General features: G+C 35.8%; 1 long non-coding RNA gene and 1 other non-coding gene across 2 annotated transcripts in view; both read left to right on the forward strand.

The window, feature by feature from the left end:
• Nucleotides 1–7,095, forward strand: part of LOC139935148 (uncharacterized) — a 48,347-nt gene extending 41,252 nt beyond the window's left edge. Inside the window, exons 2-3 of the long non-coding RNA XR_011785769.1 lie at nucleotides 5,958–6,166; nucleotides 6,936–7,095. This is a non-coding gene — a long non-coding RNA (uncharacterized lncRNA). The remainder of the gene's footprint in view (nucleotides 1–5,957; nucleotides 6,167–6,935) is intronic.
• Nucleotides 7,096–7,644: 549 nt separating this feature from the next.
• LOC139935497 (small nucleolar RNA SNORA53) lies at nucleotides 7,645–7,829 on the forward strand. The gene has a single exon (XR_011785833.1). It is a non-coding gene; the product is annotated as a small nucleolar RNA SNORA53 (small nucleolar RNA).
• The last annotated feature ends 364 nt before the right edge of the window (nucleotides 7,830–8,193 follow it).

The following is an 8,193-nucleotide window of genomic DNA, read 5'->3' on the forward strand; positions in this document are numbered from 1 at the left end:
TCTCAAACTTTTGCTCGTTTACCCATCCCACACAGATAAAATGTGTTCAGTAGTCCTTTCTGTATCATTTGAAACCAGAAAATCAGCCAAAATTGGTTGATCCGAAATCTGAAAATTTTGTGATGCTGGCATCACAGATTTTTTAATTTTGGACCAAAAACCCAAACTTACAAAATTCTAAATAAATCTCAAACTTTTGCTCGTTTACCCATCCCACACCAATAAAATGTGTTCAGTAGTCCTTTCTGTATCATTTGAAACCATAAAATCACCCAAAATTTGTTGACCCGAAATCTGCAAATTTTGTGATGCCGGCATCACAGATTTTTAAAATTTTGGACCAAAAATCCAAACTTACAAAATTCTCAATAAATCTCAAACTTTTGCTCGTTTACCCATCCCACACAGATAAAATGTGATCAGTAGTCCTTTCTGTATCATTTGAAACCATAAAATCACCCAAAATTTGTTGACCCGAAATCTGAAAATTTTGTGATGCCGGCATCACGGATTTTTTTTATTTTGGACCAAAAATCCAAACTTACAAAATTCTCAATAAATCTCAAACCGTTGCTTGTTTACCCATCCCACACAGATAAAATGTGTTCAGTAGTCCTTTCTGTATCATTTGAAACCATAAAATCACCCAAAATTTGTTGACCCGAAATCTGAAAATTTTGTGATGCCGGCATCACAGATTTTTTTAATTTTGGACCAAAAATCCAAACTTACAAAATTCTCAATAAATCTCAAACTGTTGCTCGTTTACCCATCCCACACAGATAAAATGTGTTCAGTAGTCCTTTCTGTATCAATTGAAACCATAAAATCACCCAAAATTTGTTGACCCGAAATCTGCAAATTTTGTGATGCCGGCATCACAGATTTTTAAAATTTTGGACCAAAAATCCAAACTTACAAAATTCTCAATAAATCTCAAACTTTTGCTTGTTTACCCATCCCACACAGATTAAATGTGTTCAGTAGTCCTTTCTGTATCATTTGAAACCATAAAATCACCCAAAATTTGTTGACCCGAAATCTGAAAATTTTGTGATGCCGGAATCACAGATTTTTAAAATTTTGGACCAAAAATCCAAACTTACAAAATTTTCCATAAATCTCAAACTGTTGCTTGTTTACCCATCCCACACAGATAAAATGTGTTCAGTAGTCCTTTCTGTATCATTTGAAACCATAAAATCACCCAAAATTTGTTGACCCAAAATCTGAAAATTTTGTGATGCCGGCATCACAGATTTTTTTTATTTTGGACCAAAAAACCAAACTTACAAAATTCTCAATAAATCTCAAACTGTTGCTCGTTTACCCATCCCACACAGATAAAATGTGATCAGTAGTCCTTTCTGTATCATTTGAAACCATAAAATCATCCAAAATTTGTTGACCTGAAATCTGAAAATGTTGTGATGCCGGCATCACAGATTTTTAAAATTTTGGACCAAAAATCCAAACTTACAAAATTCTCAATAAATCTCAAACTTTTGCTTGTTTACCCATCCCACACAGATAAAATGTGTTCAGTAGTCCTTTCTGTATCATTTGAAACCATAAAATCACCCAAAATTTGTTGACCCGAAATCTGAAAATTTTGTGATGCCGGCATCACAGATTTTTTTAATTTTGGACCAAAAATCCAAACTTACAAAATTCTCAATAAATCTCAAACTGTTGCTCGTTTACCCATCCCACACAGATAAAATGTGTTCAGTAGTCCTTTCTGTATCATTTGAAACCATAAAATCACCCAAAATTTGTTGACCCGAAATCTGCAAATTTTGTGATGCCGGCATCACAGATTTTTTTTAAATTTTGGACCAAAAATCCAAACTTACAAAATTCTCAATAAATCTCAAACTTTTGCTTGTTTACCCATCCCACATGGATAAAATTTGTTCAGTAGTCCTTTCTGTATCATTTGAAACCATAAAATCACCCAAAATTTGTTGACCCGAAATCTGAAAATTTTGTGATGCCGGCATCACAGATTTTTAAAATTTTGGACCAAAAATCCAAACTTACAAAATTTTCCATAAATCTCAAACTGTTGCTCGTTTACCCATCCCACACAGATAAAATGTGTTCAGTAGTCCTTTCTGTATCATTTGAAACCATAAAATCACATAAAATTTGTTGACCCGAAATCTGAAAATTTTGTGATGCCGGCATCACAGATTTTTAAAATTTTGGACCAAAAATCCAAACTTACAAAATTCTCAATAAATCTCAAACTTTTGCTTGTTTACCCATCCCACACGGATAAAATTTGTTCAGTAGTCCTTTCTGTATCATTTGAAACCATAAAATCACCCAAAATTTGTTGACCCGAAATCTGAAAATTTTGTGATGCCGGCATCACAGATTTTTAAAATTTTGGACCAAAAATCCAAACTTACAAAATTCTCCATAAATCTCAAACTGTTGCTCGTTTACCCATATCACACAGATAAAATGTGTTCAGTAGTCCTTTCTGTATCATTTGAAACCATAAAATCACCTAAAATTTGTTGACCCGAAATCTGAAAATTTTGTGATGCCGGCATCACAGATTTTATTAATTTTGGACCAAAAACCCAAACTTACAAAATTCTAAATAAATCTCAAACTTTTGCTCGTTTACCCATCCCACACAGATAAAATGTGTTCAGTAGTCCTTTCTGTATCATTTGAAACCATAAAATCACCCAAAATTTGTTGACCCGAAATCTGAAAATTTTGTGATGCTGGCATCACAGATTTTTTTAATTTTGGACCAAAAATCCAAACTTACAAAATTCTCAATAAATCTCATACTTTTGCTCGTTTACCCATCCCACACAGATAAAATGTGTTCAGTAGTCCTTTCTGTATCATTTGAAACCAGAAAATCACCCAAAATTTGTTGACCCGAAATCTGAAAATTTTGTGATGCTGGCCTCACAGATTTTTTTAATTTTGGACCAAAAATCCAAACTTACAAAATTCTCCATAAATCTCAAACTTTTGCTTGTTTACCCATCCCACACAGATAAAATGTGTTCAGTAGTCCTTTCTGTATCATTTGAAACCATATAATCACCCAAAATTTGTTGACCCGAAATCTGAAAATTTTGTGATGCCGGCATCACAGATTTTTTTAATTTTGGACCAAAAACCCAAACTTACAAAATTCTCAATAAATCTCATACTTTTGCTCGTTTACCCATCCCACACAGATAAAAGGTGTTCAGTAGTCCTTTCTGTATCATTTGAAACCATAAAATTACCCAAAATTTGTTGACCCGAAATCTGAAAATTTTGTGATGCCGGCATCACAGATTTTTTTAATTTTGGACCAAAAACCCAAACTTACAAAATTCTAAATAAATCTCAAACTTTTGCTCGTTTACCCATCCCACACCGATAAAATGTGTTCAGTAGTCCTTTCTGTATCATTTGAAACCATAAAATCACCCAAAATTTGTTGACCCGAAATCTGAAAATTTTGTGATGCCGGCATCACAGATTTTTTTAATTTTGGACCAAAAATCCAAACTTACAAAATTCTCAATAAATCTTACTTTTTGCTCGTTTACCCATCCCACACAGATAAAATGTGTTCAGTAGTCCTTTCTGTATCATTTGAGACTATAAATCTTGACTGATAAAATGTGTTCAGTAGTCTGTTCTGTATCATTGGGAACCATGAAATCACCGGAAATTTGTTGACCCCAAATCAGAAATTTTGACCATACCGGTGCCAGATGCAATTGTATTCGCCATGCAATACTGTCTGCTTCTGATACATGCAATTGCACATGCAATTGTGTACGGGGCTATGCAAAACCTTCTGGCGGACATGTACGTTTATGCAGCATGGATATTTCCCTTGTCATTCATTCCAAAACTCCTTACTCACAAATTTCTCAATAAATCTGAATTTTTTGGTTGTATGCCCAGTCTCGACTGATACATGTAACATGTCTTCAGTAGTCCGTTCTTTTTCATTGGGAAACATAAAATCTTTGGAAATTTGTTGATCCTGAACGAGAATTTTTGACCATACTGGCATTGTCGATTTTTTCATTTCGGACCAAAAATCCAAACTCACATATTTCTTTTAAAAATCTGAATATTTTTGTTGTATACCCAGTCTCGACTGATAATATGTCTTCAGTAGTCTGTTCTGTATCTTTCGGAACCATGAAATCATCAGAAATTTGTTGACCCCAAATCTGAATTTTTGACCATACTGGCATGGTCGATTTTTTTCATTTCGGACCAAAAATCCAAACTAACAAATTTCTCAATAAATCTGAATATTTTGGTTGTATACCCAGTCTCGACTGATAATATGTCTTCAGTAGTCTGTTCTGTATCTTTCGGAACCATGAAATCATCAGAAATTTGTTGACCCCAAATCTGAATTTTTGACCATACTGGCATGGTCGATTTTTTTCATTTCGGACCAAAAATCCAAACTAACAAATTTCTCAATAAATCTGAATATTTTGGTTGTATACCCAGTCTCGACTGATAATATGTCTTCAGTAGTCTGTTCTGTATCTTTCGGAACCATGAAATCATCAGAAATTTGTTGACCCCAAATCTGAATTTTTGACCATACTGGCATGGTCGATTTTTTTCATTTCGGACCAAAAATCCAAACTAACAAATTTCTCAATAAATCTGAATATTTTGGTTGTATACCAAGTCTTGACTGATATAATGTCTAAGGTAGTCTGTTCTGTATCATTGGGAACCATGAAATCATCGGAAATTTGTTGACCCCAAATCTGAAATTTTTACCATACCGGCATGGTATATTTATTTTTTAGTTCGGACCAAAAATCCATACAAACAAAATTCACAATAAATCTGAATATTTTGGTTGTATACCTAGTCTCGACTGATAAAATGTCTTTAGTAGTCTGTTCTGTATCATTGGGAATCATTAAATAATCAGAAATTTGTTGACCCCAAACATTTCGGACCAAAAATCCAAACTCACAAATTTCTCAATAAATCTGAATATTTTGGTTGTATACCCAGTCTCGACTGATAAATGTCTTCAGTAGTCTGGTCTGTATCTTTTGGAACCATGAAATCATCGGTAACTTGTTGACCCCAAATCTGAATATTTGACTATACCGGCATGGTCGAATTATTTCATTGTGGACTAAAAATCCAAACTCACAAATTTCTCAATAAATCTGAATATTTTGGTTTTATGCCCAGTCTCGACTGATAACATGTCTTCAGTAGTCCGTTCTGTATCAATTGGAACCTTAAAATCATATGAAATTTGTTGACCCCAAATCTGAAATTTTGACCATACCGGTGACAGATGCAATTGTGTTCGCCATGCAATACTGTCCGCTCTAGATACTTTTGTACATGCAATCTTTTCCGGGGCTATGCAAAAACCTTCCGGCGGATATGTACATGACTGTACTATGTATGTGCGCCCGTAAGCGAGCGTGCATGCACTGAACCTACGTATATGCAGCATGAATATTCACGTATTTTAAAAACGCCTCTTTTTTCAAGAGACGCTGCGTTCTTAAAAAGTAGCCCTGTCCAGCTTTGATCCCTGTTTGCAGTGTGAAACGGTCGCACAATATCCGGATTGGAAGTCACACAAGTAACCAAAAAGCTGATTTCCTATAGAGCTAGTGTAAAAGCTAGTGTATATCCGTGTTGAAATTTTACCACCAACCCTATCTGGATAAGGTTCAACACGGATTGAAGGTCGATAGTGTGAAAAGGCCTAATGTCTAATTATGTTATAAACATACTGTTACTTAATTACAAATATAACTTTCCTGTAGGTTATTTTTAGTGTAGGCCTATATTCTAATTATGTTGTGATAATAATAATAATACTTTTGAACTTCTAGGACACTATGGATCATTTTTGTGTTATCAAAATGATTAAAGGTAAACTAGATTTAACTTTTTGTTTCTCCTCATGACAGACGCTTTACAGCAACTTATTGGGTGAGGAACGTACTTTTGTGTATGGAACATCATTGTACCTAACAGCCTCTGCAAGTGCTGAGTTCTTTGCTGACATTGCACTGTCAATGATAGAAGCAGTCAAGGTGCGCATTCAAACAATGCCAGGATTCGCAAATACATTAAGGGAGGGTGCACCAAAGCTTTGGGCCATGGAAGGTATTATAGGGTAGGTCATTTACAATTTTATAATAGTTATTTTAATATTGGACCAGGGCCAAATCTCATAAAGCTTTTTAGCAGCAAATACTGCTTAAAGGAACACGTTGCCTTGGATCGGTCGAGTTGGTATTTGAAAAGCGTTTGTAACTGTTTGTTATAAAATGCATATGATTGGAAAGATGTTTTAAAAGTAGAATACAATGATCCACACAAATAAGCCTCGAAACTGCGTGGTTTTCCTTTTACCTCGTCGACTAACACCGGCGGCCATTTATGGGAGTCAAAATTTTGACTCCCATAAATGGCCGACCGTGTTAGTTCGCAAAGCAAAAGGAAAACCACGCAATTTCAAGGCATATTTGTGTGGATCATTGTATTCTACTTTTAAAACATCTTTCCAACCATATGCATTTAATAACAAACGGTTACAAACGCTTTTTATAGACAAACTCGTCCGATCCAAGGCAACGTGTTCCTTTAACCAGTTTCTTTGCTAAGCAATAGATATGGGTGGCACCAAACCTGAACATCATGAAATGTTGGCTGGTAACCTGTTTTTGCTTAGCATTTGTTTCTTGTGCTTAGCTGGTTTTTGTGCTTCATGAAATTGGGCAATGGTCATAACATTCCAGGCCCATAGGCAAGAAGACTTGATTTATGTTGTTTAGTTCTGTGCATTGTTTACTACCTCGGTTGTTTTTACTATTTGGTGTATATGATTTATTTCAAAACTCATATGCGAGTTTATAGAACATTTCTAAACCTTTCTCCCATAGATTCTACAGAGGTCTTCCTCCACTCTGGTTGAGGCAAATCCCATACACAATGATGAAGTTTGCTTGCTTTGAGAGATCTGTAGAGTTCTTGTACAAAAATGTTGTCCGAAACCACGCTCCGAACGCACCAAATCAGAACAGCTTGTGGTCACCTTCTTAGTCGCTTACATTGGTTTTCTTTTTTCGTTATAATGAAATTTTCATTGACACATGTTGTACTAGCTGACAACTCTAAACTTATTACTTTCATAACTTATATAAAATTGTGCAGAGAAGAGTCATTATGCAAATGGGGTTGGACAAATCAACCAAAAGTTTGAGTCGCCTGCATGTTTTTATTTCACCAGCTATTGGCTGTGTATTGCACAGAGTCTGCAATCCTGCACCACACTTTGTTCTTACTCGCCTCGTAAACATGTACCGTGTCAGAGTCTAAGGAGGGGAGGGAAGGGTGGCGCAAGATGCATTTTACTCTCAGTATCAGGTACTTTCTACAAAGTATGACATGGTTGTGGACCTTGGTTTTTATTGCATGAATGTGCCTCACACACTTCCTTGGATCCGCTCTTGGGATGTAAACATGTACCGTGTCAGAGTCTAAGGAGGGGAGGGAAGGGTGGCGCAAGATGCATTTTACTCTCAGTATCAGGTACTTTCTACAAAGTATGACATGGTTGTGGACCTTGGTTTTTATTGCATGAATGTGCCTCACACACTTCCTTGGATCCGCTCTTGGGATGGTATTACAGTTTAGTTATCATGTAATGGGTGACTTTCTGTTGAGCCATTCAGCAACACTCTTAATGTTGTGTTCCATGGGAGTGCTTGAGTCATTGGTGTGTAAGAGTAGAATACCTCCGCTATGAGTAAAATAGTACATATTGTGATGACCTTTTTATGGCTCGACGTTCGCCACCCATCTGCATCAACATGTTCTTTGTTGATGTTAGATTCAAGTGAAAGTGTCAAGGCATTTGGTCAACTTTGTACACATGGTGTCATGCTTGTGATGGGGACATTTGTTTTTTTTCAATTTGTGTTTTACATATACATTTTGTGGCAGGAAGTAATTATTCTGTCATTTTGTTTCATGGTTGCAAAACCAGACCGAATAAATCACAGGTAGCAAGGCGTGTCATAAGCCATTTTGAGTTATGGTGGACACACTACTATAAGCACTGTATGGTTTGTGTAAATCTGTCTGTATACACCCAAACCACACAGTGCACTCCTATAGTGGCCACCAAACCTCAAAAAG

Source organism: Asterias amurensis, chromosome 3, assembly GCF_032118995.1.
Source record: "Asterias amurensis chromosome 3, ASM3211899v1".
Lineage (NCBI taxonomy): Eukaryota > Metazoa > Echinodermata > Asteroidea > Forcipulatida > Asteriidae > Asterias > Asterias amurensis.